Source organism: Oryctolagus cuniculus, chromosome 16 (genome assembly GCF_964237555.1).
Source record: "Oryctolagus cuniculus chromosome 16, mOryCun1.1, whole genome shotgun sequence".
Classification (NCBI taxonomy): domain Eukaryota; kingdom Metazoa; phylum Chordata; class Mammalia; order Lagomorpha; family Leporidae; genus Oryctolagus; species Oryctolagus cuniculus.
In genome coordinates, this window is record NC_091447.1 from 34,434,225 (window position 1) to 34,461,544 (window position 27,320).

A 27,320-nucleotide genomic window follows, 5' to 3' on the forward strand; every position below is an offset into this window, starting at 1 on the left:
ATTTATGCTAATATTTATAACAATACGCACCCTTACATGCATCCATTCATTTCCTGTGTGATGGCAATAGGTGAATGACAAGATAGAATATTTCATGGAGGAAATTATATGTATACTTTATGTAAATATACACTTATACTTTAGAACATAAAGTATTAATCTTTATAGCTTCCATTCCGCTAAGAATAGCACATAATCCACTTTTAATAAATATTTGTAAAAGTGTTAAAATTCAAAGGAACTTTCTGTTCTTAGAACTTGAGTCTTTTAATGAATAATAAATAAGGTTGATAGAAAAATGAAATCCTCTGAGGTTATAAAGAAAATTAGAAAACATGTGAAAGACTGTCATCCAAATATCTGTTATATTCAGTTAGAATATAGGTTTAAATTTATTCCATTCAGGATACACCCTATTTTTTAGTTTGATTAATTTACTTACTATGTTATTAAAATTTTTTATTTGAAAGGTAGAGACAGATCTTCCATCTGCTGGTTCACTCCCCAAATACCTGTTAACAGCTGAGGCTGAGTCAGGTCAAGGCCAGAATCTGGGAAGTCCAGGTTTCCCAAATGTGTGGCAGGAATCCAACTACTTGAGCCATCACCTGCTGCCTCTCAGAGAGCCCATGAGCGAAAAACCGGAGTCAGGAGCTGAGGAGGACTCAAATCTAGATTCTCCAATATGGGACATGATCTATCAAGAGGTATCTTTACTACTGTGCCAAACATTCATCCAGGAGATATCATTTATAATATATATACTCAATATCATTCTGCCTGGTTAACACTAAACAATGGTTATTACAAAGTTAGTGCATATCACATAGAAATCAGAAAATATTATTAATCATAATATTGTAAATGTACTCCACCAGTTTGTAAGAATCCATTTATTAAGCTTAATCTTTTGCATGTCTATAAAGTTTTCTTATGCTTTTACCTATTTATAAGTATCCTTATGGTACCTGTTGCTGCTTTTTTCACATGCTGAAGCCAACAAAATATTTAGTAAACATTATCAATTAGTTGGTGTTAATGTGTTTTTTTATACTATTTGTTGAACTTGTAGTGTGGGGTTAATCTTATGAGTATAAAGTAAATTGAAATAGATCTTTGTAAAAATTAAGAGTGGGTGGCCAGCGCTGCCGCTCGCTAGGCTAATCCTCCGCCTGCGGTGCCAGCACCCCAGGTTCTAGTCCTGGTCGGGGCGCTGGATTCTGTCCTGGTTGCTCCTCTTCCAGTCCAGTTCTCTGCTGTGGCCCAGGAAAGCAGTGGAGGATGGCCCAAGGTTTGGGCCCTGCACCTGCATGGGAGACCAGGAGGAACCACCTGGTTCCTGGCTTCAGATCGGTGCAGTGCGCCGGCTGTAGCAGCCATTTAGGGGGGGTGAACCAACGGAAGGAAGACCTTTCTCTCTGTCTCTCTCTCTCACTGTCTAACTCTACCTGTCCAAAAAAAAAAAAAATTAAGAGTGGGAATAGAAGGAGAAGGAAGAAGGATAGGTGTATGGATAGGAGGGAGAGTAGGGTGGGAGGTATCACTGTGTTCCTGAATCTGTACATATGAAATACATGAAACTTGTATACCTGAAATAAAATTTTTAAAAAAGTTAATAAAATGAAAAAGTTGGCATTAATAGAAAACTAGTGGCTAATATTGTCAATGTCTAACTCCAAATTTGTCAATGTCTAACTCCAAATTTCCTATAAATTCAAAAATATCAAAATGACCACCAAGGTCATATCATATTCTTTGGTATGACTATTTCATCATGGCCAAGATATCTTCAGTGCTCTCAAACATCTGTCACCTCCCAGGAATATTTTAATAATCCCTTTATTGATATATTATTGATACATTGTAAGCTATGATATTTAATGCATGCAGTTTAATGAATTTTGGGAGAAGAATATAATTATATATTCATGAACTCATCAAAGTAATAAATATATCCATCCCAATGTTTCCACCTGCTCCTTTTGTTATTGTGTTATTATTTTAATAGGAATAATTAAAATCTACCCTCACATCAAATGTTAAGTATGTAATATGATATAGAGTACTTTTGTTTAACATGAAGTTCCTAACCTAGAGTAATTGAACACTAAGAAGCTCAGCATTTTGAAGCTTTGTGTTTCAGTTACAGGAAGGGATTTGGGATCTGGGAGATCCTTAAATCACAACACAGATATCACTGCCTGAGCATCCTCAGTGGAAGCCTGAATACGCTCTGCTAGACTCCCTCATTTTCCTGGCAGCTACACTAATCTCTGCCACTTATTGTTCTGTTGGGCTCTCTGGCATGAGACTGCATGAAAGCAGCTTTCCTATGGGAGCTGGCACTTCCTGGAGCAGCCGGCCACTACTCACCAGGCCAGTGACCTTGCTTTTCCTTTTCAGCAACTGTGATCTCACCCATTGTTTTCATTTATTCACTGGAATTCTGCGAGCTTGATGAGGGTAGCAGTGAATTTCCCTCTCATATAAATATAGCAAGAAGAGTTTTTAATGGAAGGAAACACTTTGAAAAGAAAAAAAATTCTCATAGGATAAGGAATGTCATAAATCCTGAATGCACTCTTTGCATAGCCTCATTAAGGATATGTTCCTCTCCAGAGTCAGCTGTCACATTACACTGGCATTGCCATGTGCTCCAAGATGCTCCTTTATTGACGGTTAATTTAGGTCTCTTCATACACATTCACTTTGCTATCTTTCTGATTTTTCTAATCTTATTTAACTCTAAAGTGATTTTATAGCTTTTATCCAAAATTTGTTTGAGAGGCAGTTTCTTATTTAGTACAAATATCACGTCTCTAGTAGTAGATTGTAAAGGCTTGCAATCATGAAAAAGAAACTTATTTAGGTAATATTAAGGCTCTTCAAAAGATCATAGAAAATATATATTATAAAAAGTGTGCATGGGTTACAAAAAGTTTTATACGAAAACTAAATTATATTCCTACCATGAACTTTTTCTATCTTGGTATATTGTCTTGTATTTACCAGAGTAACAGTTGATTTGTAGATCGACAAAAATAGCTGTGCTATGATTTTTTTTTTTTTTTTTTTTGGACAGGCAGAGTTAGACAGAAAGGTCTTCCTTCCATTGGTTCACCCTCCAAATGGCCGCTACGGTGGAGCTGTGCCAATGCAAAGCCAGGAGCCAGGTGCTTCCTCCTGCTCTCTCACGCGGGTGCGGGGCCCAAGCACTTGGGCCATCCTCCACTGCCTTCCTGGGCCACAGCAGAGAGCTGGACTGGAAGAGGAGCAACTGGGACTAGAACCTGGTGCCCATATGGGATGTCAGCACTGTAGGTGGAGGATTAGCCAAGTGTGCCATGGCGTCGGCCCCAACAATTTGCTTTTTAGTAATTTGATTGTATTTTCTGATTCTGCCTGGTACCAACCTCCAACCTTGGAATTCTGACAAAATGCTAGGGTGGCTGGGATAGTACTGGGAAAAAGTAGAAGCTGAAGGACAAGAAGTTGCCTTTCTTATTTTGGTACTCGATTATTTTATGATTATCAAGTAACATACAGATTTTTGGTTGGCCATTTTAGTTGAGATCTTGCATCCTCAATAAACCAGAGACTGGGGTACTCTGTGATCACTGCAGATGGCAAAGCACTGATACTGGTCCCTGGCTGTGCCTGCTGATAACCTTTCATGATGATAACAACCAAGGTCTCCTTCTACACGTTGTTCCATATAGATCCGCATAGATCACTTTTATGCTTTCTAACTATGTGGGCTAGCCAAACTCCACGTGATCCAGGTTCTCCCTTTCCAAAAAGGAAGAGATGAGGAAGGGGCTGCTCTTTAATGATCGCTTCATTCTACTGAGTACTTCTCAACATTTATTTACCTTCTCTGATTCTTCAATGACACGGCAGAGAGAAGTCTGCTTTAGGGTGTGTGCAACAGCTTTTCTCCTTTGAGATAATGAATGAAGAAGGCCTTGTAACCGAGGAGTGGCAGGCAATGTATTGAGGAGGGTGGGAACAGAACAAATGCAAGAGAGTCTCATCGGGCACAGAATTTAAGGAGACAGTTCTCTCCAGGCTTGTGCTGGTGCCTTTTTTTTTTTTTTTAACAACAACATAAAAAATTATTTATTTGAAAGGCAGAGTGACAGCAAGGGAAAGAGAGTAGACCTTCCACGTACTGGTTCACTTCGCCAAATTGTTCCAGTTGCTGGGACTGGACAAGGCAGAAGCCAGGGGTCTTGGAACTCCATCTGGCCCTCTCACATGGCTGGCAGGGACCCTCATCCACTGCTTTCAAAGGTGCATTAGCAGAAGGCAGATTGGAAGTGGAGTAGGTGGGACTGGAACTGGGGCTCTAATATGGGATGTCAGCATCTGATGCACCTTTATTTATTTTAAAAATGTTTACTTATTTGAAATAGTGACAGAGATGGTGTCATCTTTTTTTTACTTGCAAATACATTAAATTTTAATCTTTAATGTTCAATTTTATCGCTTTGGGAAATGTTTTCCCTGAGCCAAGAATGCTAATTACATAAAAATACACACACATAAAAAGTCATTCTCCATTTTCCAGGGAAAAAACAGTCCAAGTGTAACTTCTACAATAGTCAAGTTTTTAAATTATAGTTAAAGTCTTGATCACCTCATTTATTAGCTCTAAGTTACATATTTAAATTAAACATTAGACAACTATTACAATTTATAAATGCAAGGCGCCATTACATAGTAAAATGATTCCTCTAGAGTGGATGTGTTCCTTCTCCCACCAACTAATGAAACAGCAGCAATGTCTATTAGTTTAATCTCTTTAGATGACTCACTGCTGCACAGGCTAATTCTCTTATCCACCCCTGTGTTTATGTTGAGTACGTGTATGAGTGGGTTGAATAGAATGCACCAACAATCTCTTTAAGATCAGCAGCAAGATGAGCTAGGCTTGGGCATTCCGTGAAGATTGACCATGTCTGTCTGAATCAAGTGATCTGACCTATCCTCTGTAGCAAGCACTCTTTGAACTGCTTCCTCAAAGGCTGCTGCCACATTGGTAGCATCTTTTGCACTTGTTTCAAAGGAGGGATAGTCGCCGTTGTCCCTGCACCAGGCTTGGGCTTCTTCTGTAGACACCTGTTGTTCACTTATGCCTATCTTGTTGCCCAAAATCACAAAAGGAAAGCTTTTCAGGCTCTTTTACATCTGCATAATATATGATTTTTTTTCTTCCAGTTACTCAAGTTCTGGAAGCTTTGTGAATCATCCACACTGAAAGTAAGCAGTTAAGTCAGAACCCCTGTAAAATGGCGTCCTCAGGCTTCAGAATCGCTCTTGACTAGTTGTGTCCCAAATCTGCATGGTAACAAAATGTCCATTCACCTCCAAATCTTTATTTAAAAATTCCACACCTGTTATATGGAAAAGTTGGGCATCAAACTTACTAGTTAAATATCCGTTCATAAGAGAACTCCCAACTCCAGGGATGGTGTCATCTTAAACTTTGCTTATTTCCACTTTACGTTACCCTAGTTCCAACCTGAATAGGAAAAGGATGGAGTTGGCTGATGGGCTGAGAAATCTCATGTCTTTTCCCTTCAAAGGCGGCTCTATTAATTCACCCAACAAATATTTAATAAGTATCTATTATGTGTTTAATCTTTGTCCTTCAAAGATTAAGTTTAACAACACTGGCTTTGATACCTTCCAACTAATTTAGATATTCTTTGAAGCTCACGATATTTTAGGTAGGCATCAAACACTATTGGGTAAAGTCGGAATGGGAAAAAAATCATGAATTACTTTTTATTTGAGCCTCCATAGATGGGTATATTTTGAACTTTTTGAACTCTGTTTTTATTCTCTTTTCTAGTTAAGAATATGTATTTAAAACCTTTCCAAGCAGTACCCCCATGCTTTGTCATTTGGGGGACTCTCAATCAAAAATTTTAACCTGGCTTTCATTTTGTTCCTCTAACAGAAGTAGGGTGCCTTTCTTTCTGCCAAGGGCCTTTTGGATATTTATAGCATCTTTGTGGGGCATACTAAATGCCTCCTGTAGAATTTTTGAATTGTGAGTCTCACCTGCAGGTGCCTTGGTAAATCCACACCATATGATTCCACAGGCCTTATGTGGCCCATGGAGCATACACTCCCACCCTGGTATTGTTACTGGTCATGTAACCCAACAAAATTATTCAGTCTATTCATGATAACATATAGCTCTACATTCTTTTATTAGAAAGCTGTAATGAGTGGAGCAATCTTAGATATTTAGTTAGGTTACAGGAAAGAGAAGTTAAGATAAGTGAGTCCCTAGTGGTCCTTTTGAAAGTAGTTCTTTGAGGTTGTCTGAGAAGTTGAGGTCTGCCCCACCCCCAACACACAGCAGGAGCTTGGAAACTATGTCATACTGCACTCTGGAGGAATAGATTTATGCAATTGATGTAATAGGTAGAACGCCAGCATGAGACTCAGATGGCCTGGATTTAAGTCAGAACTCTCCCACTTAATTGTGGAATGAGGATAACATTACTGCATTGCATATTTGTCAGGATTATTGTGAAGATGCAAAACATGTGCATGTAAAGTTTCCATGTAAAATGAGAATGGCAGGGCAAAATGTTAATTTTTATTAACAGTGATGTGGATAGCTTTAAGAGCATTGAAAGCAAAAGTAGGAAAGAAAAGAACGTATCTCTTACCCTCTTAGGCTCTTTGTATCTCTTTCAAAATAGCAGAGTTATATACCTTAGGGGGAAGAATCAATGGAAATGTAATGTATGTGTGATTTCACATATTAAAATAACCACCCCTTTTAAACCATTTTACCTTGAATTTCCTAGGAGAAGAACAGTAGTAAGACGTTTACCTTTAGTAAACCATATAAACCATTTATTGACTTAGAATTTCTATTTATTTATTTATTTATTTATTTTTGACAGGCAGAGTTAGTGAGAGACAGAGAGAAAGGTCTTCCTTCCGTTGGTTCACTCCCCTAATGGCTGCTACAGCTGGCGCACTGCACCAATCCAAAGCCAGGAGCCAGGTGCTTCCTCCTGGTCTCCCATGCGGGTGCAGGGCCCAAGCACTTGGGCCATCCTCCACTGCCTTCCCAGGCCACAGCAGAGAGCTGGCCTGGAAGAGGAGCAACCAGGACAGAACCGGGCCCAAACTGGGACTAGAACCTAGGGTGCTGGCGCCGCAGGCGGAGGATTAGCCTAATGAGCCGCGGTGCTGGCCTACTTAGAATTTCTAATGATTTCATCTTTAATTAATTTATCCCCTTACTTGTAAGTTATTGTGTTCAAAATAAAGCTAGATATAAAGAGACTTAGTTTAGGTGTTTTTTTTTTTTTAAAGATTTATTTATGTATTTGAAAGAGTTACACAGAGAGTGAAGGAGAGGCAGAGAGAGTGAGGTCTTCTATCTACTGATTCGTTCCCCAAATGGCTGCAACAGCCAGAGCTGGACCAATCTGAAGCCAGGAGCCAGGAACTTCCTTTGAAACTCCCATGCAGGTGCAGGGGCCCAAGGGCTTGGGCCTTCTTCCACTGTATTCCCAGGCCACAGCAGAGAGCCAGATCTGACACGAAACAACTAGGAATAAAACTAGTGCCCATATGGGATGCTGGCACTGCAGGCAGTGGCTTTACCCTCTATGCCACAGTACTGGCATCCTGTTTAGGTTTTTCTTCCTAGAAACCTTTCCATAAAGACACATTCTGCCACATAATTCCAAATAATGTGGAGTTTTCCAAGTAATATAAGAAATGAGTCCGAGAAAGGAAAGAAAGATCAACCAAACTATAATATAAAAATAAAAATATGAAAATGGAGGCTGCTTTAGCAATTGTGAAGAAATTGTTATTAAAGGGGTGTCATAAGAATCATATAAAGTATATAAAAATACTTTCAAATGGTATGAGAGTAGAAGGAGATGAAAAAGAATTGGAAGAGTTGAAGTGAAGCTAGTTTGATTTTGTCGTGATTTGGATAATGCAGTGCTGAGTGAAACACTTCAAGGGTCGTGTCTGACAACGTTAATTTGGACAACTGTGAATCTGACCAGGAAGCACTGGAATGGTAATGAATGATATATGTCCACCCTGCTGTGTCCTTTTAGCTTTAGAATTGCAAATTTGATTTCTGAAACTCCTTGCATTGGAGCAACCAAAGCAATTGGAAAAGAAGGCCTTTCCTAATGCAATGTGTGGTTTCCCAGTTAAGAGTCTGCTGTTTTTTTCCAAAGCTTCGTTTTGCTTCCTATTTTCATTAAGCACTCAACAGTCTGAGAGCCAGAGGCATGAGAGAAGCTGGAAAAGAACTGGGTGTGGGAACCGTTATCCTATATAGTTGCTGTGCACAGAGCTAAGTGGTTTAAAGCAAGCTCTCATTCATTGCCTGCCAGGGATCTTCACTGAGAGCGGCTGGTGGAAAAGTACAGATGGAGTGACAGAGCTCTAGTGCTCTTACTGTGGGGCTGAATGAAGTACCTCAGTTGTACTAGATGAATGTGCCTTTGATAATAAGATCACGCTTTATGCCATTCATGGGCAGAATTTTGCCAGCTAGACGGAAGAATGTCTCAACTACTTGAGGGTGTTTCTGGATTCCTGTTCCCAGTCCCTGATCTTTGAGAGGACTTTGAGATGTTTGGTACTTGGCTGTTGTCAGTAACACGCAGTGGGGATGGCCCTGGGAACTGTGTCCATTGTTTTGCACTGGTCATCTCTATTTGAAATGACCATGTTGGCAATGCCAATTTTTAAACTTGGAATTTCAATTATGTCTTTGTTTCTAATCTCCTTTTGGGCATTGTAGTTATTATTTTATTAGTGTACAAATGCACAATGGTATTTCTATATGTAAATTTAATCTAAAATCATAACCTCTATGTATACCTTTTGATTAAAATATGTTGAATTTTTTCCACAAATATTTTAAAAGGAAATATAAATAAAAATATTTCAGACTTTTAAAAAGCATTAAAAACACTGAAGCCAACTTAATTTAACTGCAAAAAGTTCATGGAAATCATGCATTACGAAAGAGTCATCTCCATTTCAAAAGAATTTTGCACAAAAGTGAAATTGTTTATAGCCCTTATCTAAAGCCTTGCAGAACAGTGGTGTTTCTACATAATGTTTATTGAACTCTTTTACTTAGTTGAGGGTTTAAGTTTGTGACTTAAACTAAATTGAAAGTATGCCGTTGTACAAATTAAAAATAAGAAAGGAAGGAGGAGTGAGGGAGGGAAAGAGGGTAGGAAAGGAAGTATCATAATGCTCTGAAATCCTTATACATAAAATACATTAAATTTGTCTTCATTATATAAATTTCTTTAAATTATAACATACCCATATATATAATTAAAATGATAAAATTAATAATCATTAAGAAAAACATAAGGGCTAGCGCCTGCTGCACCAGCATCCTATATGGATGCGGTTGGAGTCCCTGCTGCTCCACTTCCCATCTAGATTCCTGCTGATTGCCTGGGAAGGCAGCAGGGGAAGACCCAAGTTCTTGGGCCCCTGCACCCATGAAGAGACCCGGAAGAAGCTCCTGGCTTTGAAATGGCCCCACTCCAGCCATTGTGACCATTTGGGGAGTGAACCAGCAGATGGAAGACTTCTCTCTCTCTCCCTTTATCTCTCTGTCTATAACTTTGCCTCTCAAGTAAATAAATAAATCTTTTAAAAAATAACAGTTAAAAAACCATAAATAATCTTATCCTTTAATTCCATTTCTCTACAAACTTTCTTAAATACCCTTTATATGAAGAAAGATATAAAGTAGAAAAAAGTTGTTAATCATTTGCACAACTAATTTTTGATAAAAATTATTGTTTGAAAGGTAGAGAGACAGAGGCAGAGATTTCCCTTTTCTGTATCACTCCCCAAATGCTTTTTTTTTTTTTTTTTTTTTGACAGGCAGAGTGGATAGTGAGAGAGAGAGAGAGACAGAGAGAAAGGTCTTCCTTTGCCGTTGGTTCACCCTCCAATGGCCACCGCGGCCAGCGCACCACGCTGATCCGATGGCAGGAGCCAGGTACTTATCCTGGTCTCCCATGGGGTGCAGGGCCCAAGCACTTGGGCCATCCTCCACTGCACTCCCAGGCCACAGCAGAGAGCTGGCCTGGAAGAGGGGCAACCGGGACAGAATCCGGTGCCCCGACCGGGACTAGAACCCGGTGTGCCAGCGCCGCAAGGCGGAGGATTAGCCTAGTGAGCCGCAGCACCGGCCTCCCCAAATGCTTTTTTCCCCCATATTTCATGATGATAATTCTGTCTTTATGTCTTCTATATTAGATATAAATATTAGATAATGTAGTTAAAGTGTTGAATTTACTTTCTCTTTATACACAATCGAAATAGACTTATTTTCTGATTGTATAATGTTATTATCTTTAAACTGGCATTTTATAATTTAAAATACAAAGAAAAAGCAAAAGTCATCTAGAATACAGCTGTCCATAAATAACCACCATTAATATTTTTATGGCTTCCCATTACATGATGTATCAAATCATGTAATTTTCTGTAAATTGGATTGTAGGATATATGCTAAATTTATTGTTTTACCTTTCTTCTATCATAGTAACACATCACATTCCAGTTCCCCTACTGAGTATGTTGACAAGCTGTATTTATAACAATCTACCATACAGATAATACACACATACACAAACATGCAGCTAACTTATTTTGCTTGTTTAAAAATGGTTCATATTGCATATACTTTTATGGCACATTATTTTTTTCCAAAAAAAATTCCTCTGGAAACCCATTCAACTTAAGCAATATAGCTTTAGGATATTCAGAAATTTTAAATTTCTTTTTTGATGGGCATTAACTTTATTTCTGGTTTATGTCCACCATGAACAGCCTGCAAAAAATGTTCTCAAATAGATGTCCTTGTGAATTGGCCTTTTTATTTCTATAAGGCATTTTTCCCAAGCATGAGATTTCTGGGTCAAACTTAATTTTCAAAGATATTTCCAGACCCTTCCCCAAAAGGTGGTAGCACCTGACATCTCCATTAGCAATGCTTATGGGTACCCATTTTCTCTTCCTTTGTAGAAGGCTTTTAACTGTTGCTGGTGTCATGTATGTCAAATGATACCACATTCTTCTTTGAATTTTCATATCTTTAAGTACTCAATCTGGGCATTTACTCATTTTTATAAGGAACCTTGAGTTTCCTATTTTAAACATCCCTGTATGCTTAACGAACTAAAGTTCTGTCATTTTCCTGTTCTGTTTGTGAACTTATCAGTTACAGTAAATGTTCTTTTGTAGTAATTAAATTTTTTTTTTTTTTTTTTTGACAGGCAGAGTGGATAGTGAGAGAGAGACAGAGAGAAAGGTCTTCCTTTGCCGTTGGTTCACCCTCCAGTGGCCGCCGCAGCCGGTGCGCTGCAGCCGGCGCACCACGCTGATCCGATGGCAGGAGCCAGGTGCTTCTCCTGGTCTCTCATGGGCTGCAGGGCCCAAGGACTTGGGCCATCCTCCACTGTCTTCCCGGGCCACAGCAGAGAGCTGGCCTGGAAGAGGGGCAACTGGGACAGAATCTGGCGCCCCGACCGGGACTAGAACCCGGTGTGCCAGCACCACAAGGCGGAGGATTAGCCTAGTGAGCTGTGGAGCCGGCCTGTAGTGATTAAATCTTAAAATATACATTAAGTTTTATCAAATCTATTGACAGTGCAAGCTTAAAAATTGAAAATGCCAGGTATCTTTTCTCTCCATTACAGCTTCTGCATTTTCAGTTGAAGCTAAGGTGGTTTTCCAAGGCATATATTTAGTCTCTTAGATTTCCTTGTTTCCATATTATGCTATTTTAGTTATAAATTGAAGCCTTTAACCTGTGTGGACTTGATTTTGTGCATGTCTAATCATTTTTCCTTTTTTTTTCCTTTGAATGTCGGATGGCACAGACACCATTTTACATAGGCCACATCTTCCCCATTCATGTGGCATATCAATTTCTCAGATTTTTAAAAGCTAATTTTGGATTCTGAGTGATATATTACTTATCTATTTGTCTTGTCCTGTCCAATACCATGTGTGTTTTTCTATAGTGATTTTGTATTATATATGTTACATCATTTATGTCAATTGTTGCTCTTTATGGACTTATCCTTATGATTCTCTGGCTAACATTGAGGTTCTCAATTGTTACTCCAAAAATACCTGTGTTGTGATTGTAACTGAAACACTTTATACCTGATGTGATTATAAAATTCTATTGATACTATCATTTTCTTTCTCTTCTGCTTTTATAGTCACTGTTATAATTTTAAATAATATATTTTATACACATTTCCTGATTAAATATTTTATAGGTGTTTTATTTCCTTGCTAATACAAATACAAGTTTTAACAAATATTTCAAGGTTTAGGTGCTTATTGTTAAAATAAAACTATTGATTTTTGTATATTTAACTTCTATTCATCCACATTAAGTATTTTCTTTAAATTCCAAAAATGCTTAATGGAATCCATTGAGTTATCAGGCACTGACAGCAACAACAATAATTTATCTCTTCTTTTACAATGCTTATGTTAATTTCACTTCCATCATAATTTTACTTGGGTGAACAAAGCAGTTTTAACAATGACAGCAATCAGTAATATTCTCCCCCCAGGAGGATGCATTTAGGCTTGCTGAAATGATTATTTTTAAATGAATAATGAATAAGAAAAATGTAAAATCAAGATATTTAATAGTAATGTAGTATTGTAGTCCTTTTTTTATATCCAGAAGCATACAAATAGTTGAGAAATTTACTATGTTTCAGACTTACACTACTCTGTTATAAAGGTAAGAGACTTTATAACATTGACCGTGTTACAGAATCTATGCAAATTGAATGCTGTTTAAGGAAGAGCAACACATTAATGGTTTATGTTTTGTGCTCCATTAATTTCCACTGGAGTACAGATCTGGAAATGAGACCTATTGGTCTTTGAATACAATAATACATGTTCTTCTCTAATTGAAGACAGACTATTGATAATGGCAGTTTTCAATTAACTCCAGATCTCTTAAATAGCCTATTACTTAAGAATAAGCTAAGCATTTAATCAAAACACTGTGGCTAATTTTCCTTTATTCTAGTTCACCTCCTAATTAGACTAGACATTAACAGCTAACCAAAAGGTAAATCCAATGTAACAAAGGACTTGGTGATTGTTGATAATCTGTGTAAATTGGATGCTAAATGGTGTGAAGTGTTTGTGTTATTTGCTAGCATTCAGAATATTGGAAATGTATTTACCTATTTCACACTCTGTTAGCATTCATACAGTGTAGTTATATAATCTGTGTACTTTCCAATTGGATATCAGGCTGGCTTACAATAATAATGCTTAATCAATGATACATACATAAATAAATATAAACATGCAAACAAGGAATTATGAAGAGGAGGGGATGGCATATATGATACAAAATTTTTAAATCACCTTTGAAAGATTACTATAATAGTTGAAAATAAAAGATTTATGTACATGAACAGCTAGAAAAAATCAGATTTGTATTTAAAATGTGCTCACCTGTATTTCATTTATGTGTGTTTTACATATTTATTTCTCCCATCAGCTTTAATAAATATCGAGGACACAAGTTTATACCATAGTTTTATAAAACAATTCAAGATGTGCCAAAGTGCTATGGAACAAGTAACATGCATGTTTCTTTTGGGTGTAGTAAGTTTTGGCTCACAGAAAGTAATATATCTGGTTAAACAACTTACAATTATTTTGCAAAGCATTAGAATATCATCACTGTATATTGCTTATATTATTACTCAGCATTTAAAACAATTTATTTGAAGAATAGGATGGTCATTACGCTTAAAAAGTAAAAATATTTAAATAATTGTTACGGAATATAATCACAGACTTCTGCTCTTTTTATTGTTCAATATTGTTCCCTCTTTGTATCTGAGAAGAAAAAGGGAAAATACTACTACTATGTATAGTCTTTCAAGGATGCAGTTAATGCAACACAATGATTAGACATCTCAGCTATCTGTGGATTATTGTGAAACAAGATACTGGAGAGAGCTAATGGAGGACTAGGCAAAGTGATAATAAAAGAGCCCAAGGAAGTCAGATGGAAGGGTTCCAAGAACTCAGAAGTGAGGAACTTCCTGGCATTTAAATGCGTAAGAGAAAACCAGCAATCTAATCAGTGCTTCTCAGAACCAGATTCTGACTCCTTTTAATATGTGAGGAAAAACACGCTAAATGCTGAACTTTTAATTTGTCTGTACTTCTTAAGTCTTACATCATTCTTAAACTGGTTGAAGCAATGGTTGTAGAAGTTACTTCTGCCTCTCTAGATAGCCTTGGATCAAACTATCAGATCATACTGTTAGGGAACATGTGCCTTAATCTGTTACTGGTGTTCAAACATGTGTTCACTTGACATTGTCGTAAGTTCAGCTTAGAAGGAGGACCGAGATGAAATCAGAACGTTGTTCTGAACTGAATTCTGTGCACTTTGGGATCATATATCTTCACCTTCAAAGCAAAGGTATTAACAACTATGACAGCTTAATGAAAAATGGAATTGCAAATATGTTAAAAGCACAGAGATCTTTAATAATGTTGAAAGTTATAAGTGAAACTTAAAGGATTAGAAGATATCTGTTTAAAATTTTAGTACCTTACAAAAAAAGCATCACAAACCAGTGGATAGAGGAAAATTTATTCAATAAATATTGCTGTAACATTGGTAACTTAAGAATTCAGTGACAGAAAATTGTTCTTAAAGCTAATTTACAATCCTTCAGTACACAGCACAAAAATGAACACTAGTGATGTATTTTTAAATGTCAAATTATGGAGGGAAGTAGAAGGAAATATAAATAAATACTGTCTAATATCTGGGTGGATTTCTTCATTAAAATAATTAAGATAATGGAAGAAATAACAGAGTTCAAAATTATATAATGTGGCAGCTACAATACAGTGTGAGACCAGACAAATCTGGGCTAAATCCATGTTGTTCCACTTACTTCAGTCACCTACATTTACTGTAACTGCACATTACAATTGGAAACTGGCAGCTGAAAGATAGTCAAAAGCATGCACCCTTGTTCTACAGAGGGGATCAAGCTATAAAATTGGAAACAGCTTTATAGATAATAGAAAATGAGTACCCAATTATCAAAATATTAAGTGTGGAATTTGGCCAAAATGGTAATTACAAACATAAATGAATTTATTAGAAAACTAGTGCACTGGTCAGTTTTCTTGGCAGCAAGCAGTAGAGTTCATAACAGTAAGTTTATTATCCAGAGAGTTTATTATTGACATTAGCATGAATTCCTGAAGAGCAAGGGAAGCCACCCCCCCCCCCAAAAAAAAAAACCCTAAATCTGAGAGAATTGCTCAGTTCTACAAGGGGAGAGGTCTGACAGAGGCTTTGTGCCTCTGCTAAGCACTCCCTGTTCAACATCCAAGAAGATTGGAGTGGAGCACAGTAAGATAGTGCATGATATTGGCCAGCTTGGTCTCTTCCTTTGGACATCCAATATTTATAGTACGTGGTTCAACTCAGTAATTCATATATGAGTCTCAACAACATGTTGCTGAAATTATACTATCCCTTTTACAAGGGAAAATGTGTCACCATCCCCCCAAAGTCTCATTAGTTACTGCATTCCAGCCCTTGGTGATGTTTATTTCTCCTCTACCTTAATGATAATCCAAAGTTTATAAAAAGATGCATTATATTATCCACCACTAACATGCTCTATAAAATACAGAAAATAGGGAATAAAATTAATAGAATTAATATAAGCAAACATGAATCTTGCACTGTCTTAGTTTCTGTCATTGGTTAAAAGGCCAATGTAATAGGATTTAATTCTTTCATTGTATATTCAATTTGCCTGTAGTTTTCAGAATGTCAGCTCTTTCTTTTCTTTATCTCCAGTAGGAGAGACCTGAAACATCAGTGCTCTGTTGGTTTAAGCTTTAGTCTTGCATTTATAACAGTAGATGAAGCAGTGCTAGGAAACAGCCCACTGTGGAGCAGCAACTCTATCTGGTGGTGTTGAAAGACCGATCATCACAGCCAACTGAGTAAAGCCCCCCTTTGCTTGCCAGTTGCTATAGTAGTATGAAGAACCACAAGTAAGCTGTGGGCCGCCTCAGCCCCTGTATCACTAGAGATATTGTCTCCCAGTGGATGCATCCATCATTTGCAAGCCCCAATTTCCAAAGCAGGATATGCAGAGTCATGAGTATAGCAACCAGTGGTTTCCTTTCTTTTCTTGTTATGTCTGTTCTCTTCTTTTGGTTTTCAAGTGGGCCTGCAGGTAGGATTCTGGATCTTACCTTTATTTCTCTGAACTATGTCTTTGACTCTGGGGAAAAGAGCACCGTATATTTGATGCAGGTTCAGATAAAACTTGATGATTTCACCAATTACTGCCCAGCCAGTGCCTTAACTGAAACTTCCTTTTAAAAAACATTTTTATTAATATAAAGAAAACAGATTTTATGGATTCCATGCAATTCCAGTAAGACAACCATGCTGTCCTTGGTCCCCTGCTCCCTTTCAGTTCCCCCTCCCCTCATCAATTTTTGCAAAACCATAATTTTAATCCACTCTGTATTCACAGGCTTAATTCACTACTAATCATAATATTCAACAAAAAGTGGAAAATCACAGTTACACAGGCATATAAACAAGTGATAAAAATGACAATCATATCCCAAATAACCATTTCGTTCCTATATGTTTTTTGATATTTTATATCATCTGCTACATATTAGAGAAAACATCTGGTATTTGTCTTTTCCAGACTGGCTAATTTCAGTAAGCATAATGGTTTCCAATTGCATCCATTCTGTTGCAAAAAATAGGAATTCATTCTTTATGGCTGAGTAGTATTACATAGTGTATATAATACACTTTCTTTATCCAGTCATCAGTTGATGTACATTTGCATTGATTCCATATCTTAGCTATTGTGAATTGAGCTGTAATAAACAAGGCGGTACAAATAACTCTTTCATATGCTGATTTTATTTCTTTGGGTAAATTCCCAGGAGTGGGATGACTGGGTCATATGGTAGGTCTATTTTTAGATCTTTGAGGAATCTCCATACTGTCTTCCATAATGGTTGCACTGCTTAGCATTACCACTAACAGTCTATTTGGGTACCTTATTCCCCAACTCCTCATAGGCATTTATTTTTTAAAAATATTTGTTTGTTTGTTTGGCAGAGTTACGGAGAGGCAGAGAGAGTAAGAGAGAGAGAGAGAGGTCTTCCATCCACTAGTTCACTCACCAGATGGCTGCAACTGCAGGAGCTATGCTTTCTGAAGCCAGGAGCCTCCTCTCGGTCACCCACATGGGTGCAGGAATCCAAGGACATGAGCCATCTTCTACTGCTTTCCTAGGACAGAGCAGAGAGATGGATCAAAGTGGAGCAGCCAGGACTCAAATTGGTGCCCATATGGGATGCCAGTGCTGCAGATCAGGGCTTTAATGTGCTGGGCCACAGCGCCAGCCCCACAGAATTTATTTTTGAATGATAGTCATTCTAACTGGGGTAAGGCAATACCTCCTGGTGGTTTTGATTTGGAGTTCCCTGATAGATAGTGATCTTAATCATGTTTTTATCTGTCTGTTGTGAATTTGCATTTTGTCTTTAGAAAATGGCGTGTTCATGTCCTTTACCCATAGCTTAGCTGGATTATTTGTTTTGCTTTTCAGTTACATGAGCTCTTTACAGATCCTGGATATTAATCCTCAGTCAGTTGCATAATTTGCAAATATTCTCTCCCATTGTCGGTGGCCTCCTCACTTTGTTCAGGGTTTCCTTTGCAGTGCAGAAACTTCTTAGCTTGATGTAACCCCATTTGTCTGTTTTTGTCTTAATTGACATGTACATCTGGAATCTTTTCCAAGAAGTCCTTGCCTATGCTAATACCTTGCAGAGTTTCACTGATGTTTTGCTCTAGTACTTTCATGGTATCAGGTTATAGATTTAGATCCTTGATCTATTTAAAGTTGATTTTTTTATATAAGGTGTAATGTCTTGTATCATACTTCTGCATGCATAGATCCATTTTTCCCAGCACCATTTGTAAAAGAGACTATCATTTCCTCAGACATTGCTTTCAGCTCATTTTTCAAATAAGATATCTTTGAATAAAGCATTTAGTAAGTCCCTACAGGGTGAGGCTGGCAGAAATGTGGTGGATACAGTCGGAAATCCTTGCCAACATATCATCCAGTCCCTTAAGGTCAAATTGCTGTATTTTCCAGGGTCAAAGGAGTGAGCGTGGTGCTATTCTAGGACTCATGGTTGTCCACCCTTGCTGACAGGAAAGACGCTTAGAATGGTTGTATCCTGTTGACTTTTGGGAAAAGGAAGAGCATGTTTTTGTGACCAGACGTAACTTCTGTCCTCACCAGCCTTATTCCCCTTTTCATGTATAAGTACGTAGACAGGTGGCAGGAGAAAGAAATTGGAGTTAGTACAGCCATTGCTGGGTTTTAAGGGGTGAGAGAACAAGAGGAGGTACAGTTCAGAAACAGAGAACAGATATGCTTTTGTACAAAAACCAAAGATCCCCACTTGGGTTATTCTGTGACTATAGGTTTTACTGAGTTATAACAGTCAAGTTCAGAGATACTGGCCTGAAAGTTAGAAGGAGCTATAAATGCTTTGTAGTATTCTAGAATTCATTCAAGGTTGCCAATTTACTTATTTTACTTAGGATTTGGCTGTTTTATTCTCATCCATTTACTATCTGTGTTTTCTCTACAATCTGGGGAATTCCACCCAAGTTATGTCTCTTGCTTTATGATAGGAGAATCAAGATATATACTTTGTCTTACGTGAATGCCATGTGCTCAAGATTGTGGGCCATATAGAAACCTCAATGTAGTGTGAGTCCCCTGAGTTATCATTGGCTCTGTTTCCCATATTTAACACCAAGATGTTACCAGAGATTCCAGCTTATCTGTTTCTTTCTGATTATAAAATATTGTGAGTAAAGTCCCACAGGCTGTATTGTGGTACAGAGACCTGATTTTTCCCAAAAGTAGAATGGTGAAACTGTCCTGCTCCTGGACCCTTGTGAAAATAAAGAGGAAATACCAAAGGCAAAGTTTTTTCAAAAAAAAAAGATTTTCATCCTTGCTAATAATCAGAGAAAAAAAGAGTTGACTACTTATCACCCTTTGACTTTAAAAATTTAAATATAAAAGTTAATAATATCTGGTTTGGATTAGGGGGATGAAAAAATTTGACCCATACTATCAGAATATAAACTAAATTTGCCATCTTGGCAGATGAGTAGTATTGTTAAAATGCAGGACCCAGAGGAACCAAGATGGCTGAATAGGGTGTAACCACAGTAACTTAAGCTGCTGTCTTTGGGATATGAAAAGAACAAAGGAAGGAATATATTTGCAGGGAGTGATGAAAGTTTTCCCAGAAGAACAAAAAAAAAAAAAAAAAGGTCTCAGTTGGATAAGAGGAGAGAAGACAAAGGCAGCTCTGCGGCCTGCTGCTCGGCGCATCCAGCTGCAGGCTGTGAGCCACTGTCTTACCACCTTAAGGTAGCAAGAGATTGTTGCACACCCCACCTCTCACAGCTGAGAGGGAACTCTGCAGTCACCCACTGACTTTTACTTCAGCCTGGAGACCTGACCGGGGGCTGAGCAACTGCTGGACTAGGAGTGGAAACTGCATTGCTTCCCTTTCCTCCCCTTCCCCACCCTTGCACAGAGCGCCATACTCTGCAGTGGAAAGCTGTGCCTCATGCCTCGGTTCTGTTCCAGCATTGTCGTCAGAGTCAGGCCAACATGTAGAGCAAAGGACAGAGCCCTTGCATCCTGCAACTGTGGGAGTTTTGGGGCATTAGCCCCAGAGCTACACTCAGGCACTATGCATGAGCTGGGGATTCGCCTAAGCTGCTGGGGGATAATACCAGAAGCATCCCATAAAAAAAAAAAAATCCCCTCCCACCATGAGAGATCTGTATAATGACCCCAGTATATCCTGCAAAACTGGAACTGTTAACAATTCATTCTAAATTTCTCAGTGCCACTGGAATCTACCCAGTGAACACAGGCTAGATACTTGCATACCTGCATTCCACTTCTCTGGACTCAGATCCTCTGCAGTAAAATCTGTGTAAATTGAAGTCACGCTGTAGGACTGGAACAGGGTTCACTTTACATCCTGTAGTTCTAGGACTAGAAATGTTGGTATATAAGCCACAGCACTAGTTGAACTCCCCTACCAGGACCTGAGGAAGGGTCCTTCTGTATCATACAGCCCTAGAGCCACAGCAATTGATGCCACAAGCCCCAGCATCCCTTAGGCTTGCCAGTCGGACAAGGGGCCAGCCATTCTTGTCTCCCTCAGCATGAAGAACAAGACCCTGACTGTCACATTCACCAGGGAGATTGACATCAAATTCTCTGTGGGCCAAAAATACACACCAAGGAAACCCTTATTCATCAAAGCCACACTTCTTATCCCTATGAACTGTAGCAGAGTAGTCCACTATGTCACTTACAGATACAGCTAGCATTGTTTAGGACAAAATAAATCACTAGTGACTACAACCCTGGGCTCACTTAGAACCAAAACCAAAGTAACAAGCCAAGTAACACACTGCATTCCAACTAAAGCATAAACTGTTTTCCAATAAAAACTACTTCATAAAGAAGAAGGGGAAAGTATACTACATAGGCCAGCATCAACATAGGGATACAGGAGACATGAAGAAGAAAGGTAGCATTATGCCTCCAAAAGAACACAATAATCTTCCAGAATTAGATCCTGAGCTGAAGGAAATCTATGAAATTACAGATAAAGAATTTAAAATAATTATCATCAGGAAACTTAGTGCAAGAGAATACAGATAAAGAAATGAAGAAACCAATTAGTGACATGAATGAAAGTATTACTAAGGAGGTAGAACTCATTAAGAAGAATCAAATCAAAATTTTTGGATGAAATCTTCAGTGAGATTTAAAAAATGTGATTGAGAGCTTTAATAGCAGAATGGACCAAGTGGAGGAAAGAATTTCTGACATCAAGGACAAGAATTTTGAAGTAGCCCAATGAGACAATAATAAAGAATTAAAAAGAATGAAGAAAATCTATGCTAAGTATGGGGTAAAATTAAATGAGCAACATTCGTATTATAGGCATTTCTGAAGGAGAAGAAAATGTAAAAGACATTGAGAATCTGCTAAATGAAATAATAGTGAAAATTTCCCAGGGCTTGAAAGAGACATGAACATCCAGGTACAAGAAGCTCAAAGAACCTCAAGAAGACTCAACCAAAAAAGATTGTCTCCAAGGCATATGATCGTCAGATTGTCAAAAGTTAAAGACAAGGAGAGAATCTTTGTAAGAGAAAAATTAAAAACAGTGGAAACTCAGTCAGATTAACATCTGACTTTTTGGCAGAAACCCTGTTGGCCAGAAGATAGTGGGACTTAAAAGAAAAAAGAAGATCTTAAAAGAAAAAAAACCTTCCAACCAAGAATATTATATCCAGCAAAGCTATCCTTTAAAAGTGAATGAGAGCCGGCGCCGTGGCTCAATAGGCTAATCCTCCACCTTGCGGCACCGGCACACCGGGTTCTAGTCCCGGTTGGGGCGCCGGATTCTATCCCGGTTGCCCCTCTTCCAGGCCAGCTCTCTGCTATGGCCAGGGAGTGCAGTGGAGGATGGCCCAGGTGCTTGGGCCCTGCACCCCATGGGAGACCAGGAAAAGCACCTGGCTCCTGGCTCCTGCCATCGGATCAGTGCGGTGCGCCGGCTGCAGCGGCGGCCATTGGAGGGTGAACCAACGGCAAAGGAAGACCTTTCTCTCTCTGTCTCTCTCTCTCACTGTCCACTCTGCCTGTCAAAAAAATAAATAAAAATCCTCAAAAAAAAATTAAAAAAAAAAAAGTGAATGAGAAATAAAGTATTTTCCAGATAAGCAAAAACAAAGGATTCACTACCATCATACGAGCCTTACAAGAAATTCTGAAGGGCATCCTGCATTAGAAGTAAATATGAAACGTATGTCACCACCAGATTCACTGACAGAGCAGGTAGAATCATTATTATTCAATCAACAATTAGTTCTTAGCTATGGATACTAAACTTGAATGTAAATGGATCGAATTCACCAACCAAAAGACTTAGGTTGGCTGAATGGATTTAAAAAAAAAAAAGACCCCACTGTAGGCTGCCTACAGGAAACTAACTTCACAAACAGATACACATAGACTGAAAGAGAAGTGTTGGAAAAAGATATACCAGGATAATGGAAACCAAAAGTGAAGACCATAGCTATCCTGATATCAGATAAGACAGACCTAATATCAAAAACTATAAAAAGAGATAAAGACATTAAGAGGTTCTATTCATCAAGAAGACCTAACGGTCATGAATCAATTGTACCAACAGAAGGACGTCCAGATATATACAGCAAATACTATTAGACCTACAAAGAGATAGATTCCAATGCAATAATATTGGATAACTTCAAGACTCCACTCTCATCAATGGGTAATTCATCCAGACAGAAAAATCAATAAAAATACATCAGAGTTGAAACATACTATCTAGCAAATGGACCTAACAGACATTTACAGGACATTCACCCAACAGCTACAGATTACACTTTCTTCTTATAGTACATGGAACATTTGTAGGATAGACCACATACTAGACCACAAATCAAGTCTCAGCAAATTTAAAATGACTGAAATCATACTAAGTATCTTTTCAGACCATAAATCAATAAAACTAGAGATCAATAACAAGAAGAACAATAGAACACTCATAAATAGTTGGAAATTAAACAACATGCTGAATGATCAATGAGTCACTGAAGAAATTAAAAAGGAAATCAAAAACTTTCTTGAAGTAAATGAAAATGAAAACACAGCATATCAAATCCTGTTGGATACAGCAAAAGCAGTATTAAGGGAATTTTACAGCATCAAGCTTACATTAAAAAAAGAAATGTCTCGAAGATGTACTGATGCATCTTGAAGACTTAGAAAAACAAGAACAAACCAACTCCCCAAATCAGCATGAGCTGAGAAATAATAAGGATCAGAGCAGAAATAAATGAAATTGAAACAGAAAAAATACAAAAAATCAATAAAATAAAAAGTTGTTTTTTTGTGAAGATGAACAAAATAGATAAACCTCTAGCCAGACTAATAAAATAAATAAAATTAGAGATGAAAAAGATTTTACAACTGACACCATGTAAATACAAAGGATCATAGGAAACTGCTGTGAAGAACTATAAGCTAATAACCTGGAAAACATCAAAGAAATAGATAAATTCCTGGGTTTGATTCATATAACCTATCAAGATTAAATCAAGTAGATGTAGGCAACCTAAATAGACCCTTAACAAGTAATGAGATTGAAGCAGTAATCAAAAGTTTAATTGTACGATTAAGTGTTGATTTAGTTAGGTCTTTCCTCACACTTGATATAGACTTGAATTTGAAGAAAACTGTATTTTAACTGAAAAAGTACTTCCAGATCCTCTTAGATTTGACATATATGTACAGTTGAGATTGAAACACAAGATTCTTCTACATCTGTAATTATTAAAGTCCAGGTTGTACCTCAATATATAATGACAGGTATTATACATGTCAAGTAGATATTTAATCTGGCCTGTCCCTTTTTATTAATCTTCCTTGTGCATTCTCTTCTTTGTAATTCTGTAATTCAACACAGGAGATTCCTACTGTTAAAGAGTACATGCATTATAACACAATGAAAAAAGTGATGAGATGAAAAATAGCCAACAAAGGTACTTTTTCATTAACTTGAGCAAACACTCTAGCAGCAAGTCCCATATAGCTGTAATGACTTTTCATTTTTCCCATTTATTGCAATTTAATATAAGATGTTGATTTTAAGTCCTATTTCTGAATGTCTTCACTGAACCTTTTGCAGACTTTGAGAGAGCATTATGCAATGGCAAATAGAATTATTTTCTGTTAAATGATATAGCATTCCCATTCCTCTCGGTGTAGAAAGAACTAACCAAAACCGGCTCTTCATCCTACACACTGCATCTGTTAAGCATTTATTAAAGCGTTATTGAGTGGTGGGTAGGATGCTTTAAAGTACCATCTATTTCTCAAGGACTCTTTATATCTTCCAATTTCATGCCTCTTCTGCGGTTTTATTTCAAATAAAATACTCTTTACTACCTTCACCTACAATACTGATGATGATTTCTTCCTATTAAGCTGTCTATGTCAGGTACTTTATCAGTTGAAAATGTGTTGTATATTTTTCTCAGTACTGAGGCAAAATAAACAAATGAAGAAATAATACAAGGTTGTGATCTTTGAGGGAGTGTAATATCTAATAGGAGAGTAAATACTATGCCTGTTGAAATTAGAGAGGTGTAGAGGTAGTAAATAATCAAATTCCTTTTCTTTGTCAAGGGGGATAACTGTTTTGAGTTAATTCAAAATTTAGGTGGCTTCCAGAGAAGAAATTTCTGACTAATTGACAGATGAAAATCTTTCGGCTTGTTATTTTCATTCTTTCCATAATGCCATCACTTTCATGCAAAAAATTTGTAGGCATTAACCTTTTCCAGGTAGTTTTTACTATCAGTGACATATGGTGTTCACAGCAATGTTAGGAAAAGGGAAATCTTGCTGTTGCTAATTTAGAGTTGTGGAGAGAGTTGGTGACTTGTTCAAGATCATGTGACAAGGGACAGCTGTGATGTCTTTCCACTCTTTCCAGGACAAATTTTATATTTTCTACATCTTTTTTTTTTTTTTTTTTTGACAGGCAGAGTGGACAGTGAGAGAGAGAGAGAGAAAGGTCCTCCTTTTGCTCCTTTTGCCGTTGGTTCACCCTCCAATGGCCGCTGCCGCCGGCACGCTGTGGCCTGCGCACGGCACTGATCCGAAGGCAGGAGCCAGGTACTTATCCTGGTCTCCCATGGGGTGCAGGGCCCAAGCACTTGGGCCATCCTCCACTGTACTCCCAGGCCATAGCAGAGAGCTGGCCTGGAAGAGGGGCAACCGGGCCAGAATCTGGTGCCCCGACCGGGACTAGAATCCTGTGTGCCGGCGCCGCTAGGCAGAGGATTAGCCTGTTGAGCCGCAGCGCCGGCCTCTACATCTGGTTTTAAAAAAAAGAAAAAAAATGATAGTATAGAATTTCATTCAAAAAAGTAAGGTTTGGCACCCCCCCACACACACACTCCAATATATATTTCAAAACTAGAGTATATACTTGTCTCTGCAAGAATTATTGTGAAAGTCCAGGAGCACCTCTCTCTGAAGTCCCTTTGGCCTCCTTCCTGTGGCCACATCACACTGTCCTGGTGGCTGTCACCTGGACCCTGCTGCAGTTCCTCCAGACTGTGTCACTTTTGAGGCAACTGGGCAGCAAGCATATTTCAGAATTATTCACTGTGTTAAGTAGACTCCTGCCCCCATTTAACTTTCACCTGAACTGAACCAGGTTCCCCCTCTGTCAGAGCTAATGATCTGCTGTGCCCTGAGATCAGCTCACCTTTTGCCAGATGGAATCGTGTTAAACTAGGTATCCACAATTATGGGCGAATAAATTGAATGCTTAATGTTTCCCTTATTAAATTCAGTATTTCATGAAAGCTTCGTTGACTTCAGCAGGTCTTTGAAAGATTTAGATAGCCAGTGAAGGGAGGGAGTCAGAAGCTATAAAGAAATAGAAGGATGCCTCGTTTCCGTATCTGTGAGAAGATAGGGTGTGAAAGGCCTACAATGTCGGGCACAAGAATTCAAACTGGATGTGGCAGGCTCTGCTAACAGTGGATTCTTGAGTAGATGATACATGGGAGGAATATAAATTTGTCAGAAACACAGTTCTGGAAAGATGGTGTTTAAAGGTCAGATTTGAGAAAAATGGCAGTTTATCTTTCTAGTCCTGTCATGGTACATACAACACTTGGTTCAGGATTATAGACATGCAAATGAAGATCATTGGGTGAGTTGAAAAGATATTCTGTATAAGAATTTGTGAGAACTTATTGTCAAATTTCATATTGGTGAAGTCATGGTTAAGGGTGTTTGTCTACTCACGTAGAGTGAACGTTTAAAGATTAAAGGATACCAGGGAAAATCCCAAAATTAGTGATCAAAAGTAGGAAAGAAGCATTATTTTAGAATAGCGATGTTGCTTTTTCTTACATTTTTATGAATTATGAAATATGATTAGGTTCCATTTTTTTAAATCTAAGAGAGTTATCACCCATGGGTTCAAGTCCCTAAATGCCCACAATGACCGGGGATAGGCAAGGCTGGGAGCAAGGAACCCAATGCAGTTTTCCCACAAGGTCACCAAATCAACTATTTAATCCATCATCTACTGCCTCCCAGAGTGTGCATTGGCAGGAAGCAGGATTGGAAGTAGAACCAGACTTGATCCCACATACTTTGGGCTTCTCAACTGTCATCTTAATCCCCTAGCCCAGTAAAGTCATCATCTGGACATTCAGTTGTCCAAGCTATGAAAAGTTGGCCAGACCAGGTGGATGTTAATGGAATCCAATGTCCTAGTCAATATAGAGAAGAATTTCCAATTCATTATCATTGCCCCAAAGTGATTTACCTTTAACCTCTATCCCTTAACATTGATATATTAGACTTAGTTTCTCAGTTTCATTTGCCGTAAAAAACAGTATGTGACAGTTAAATCAATTTTTGAACTGGCGCTTGGTAATTCTTTTAAGCAATTGATACTTAAAACATCACTGTGGCTACATTTTCCTACTCTCCTTGTTTAGTTCAAGTTTTAAACACAGAACTCTTGTCAGCAAAAATGCCTTAGTGTTAAAGAATGCCTTTGATGCAGAGAATAGCCAAGGCAAGTATGGCAAGTATACCATGCAGCGTCACTTTGGAAGGCTGGCAGGGAGTTTGTCTCGTGAGCAGTGTGGAGTTTTCATTCGAGGTGGATTTGCATTTGTGCTGTGATCTTTCACCGTGGTTTGTGGCTTGGAACAGCCTGGGTGAGAAGGAAGCAGCTGCATGCTAGCATTCGCTGTGGGAAAGGACAGAATACCTAAGTATAGGCTCTTTCAGGGAGGCCTCATTGCCATAGCTGTTCACCCCGTTACTAAATACGCTCCGTGCTGATAGTCTCCCAGTCAGCTGCTGACCAGCAGTGTAGACCTCGGCGTTAATAGGAGGCGTGTGATCACTCCAGCTGGCAGGTGACACCATTTGGCAGTGTCCCCCACGGCTCAGTTAAAGAAGTTCAGTTATCAAAGCAAGGGAGAAGACCTCTGTCTT

The 27,320-nt window shown here is 38.3% G+C and overlaps 1 protein-coding gene and 1 pseudogene across 1 annotated transcript in view; one reads left to right on the forward strand and one right to left on the reverse strand.

Annotated features, from left to right (window-relative positions):
• Window positions 1–27,320, forward strand: part of THSD7A (thrombospondin type 1 domain containing 7A) — a 451,027-nt gene that overhangs the window by 194,176 nt on the left and 229,531 nt on the right. The window lies entirely within an intron of this gene.
• LOC103349486 (ras-related protein Rab-9A-like) lies at window positions 4,912–27,251 on the reverse strand (annotated as a pseudogene).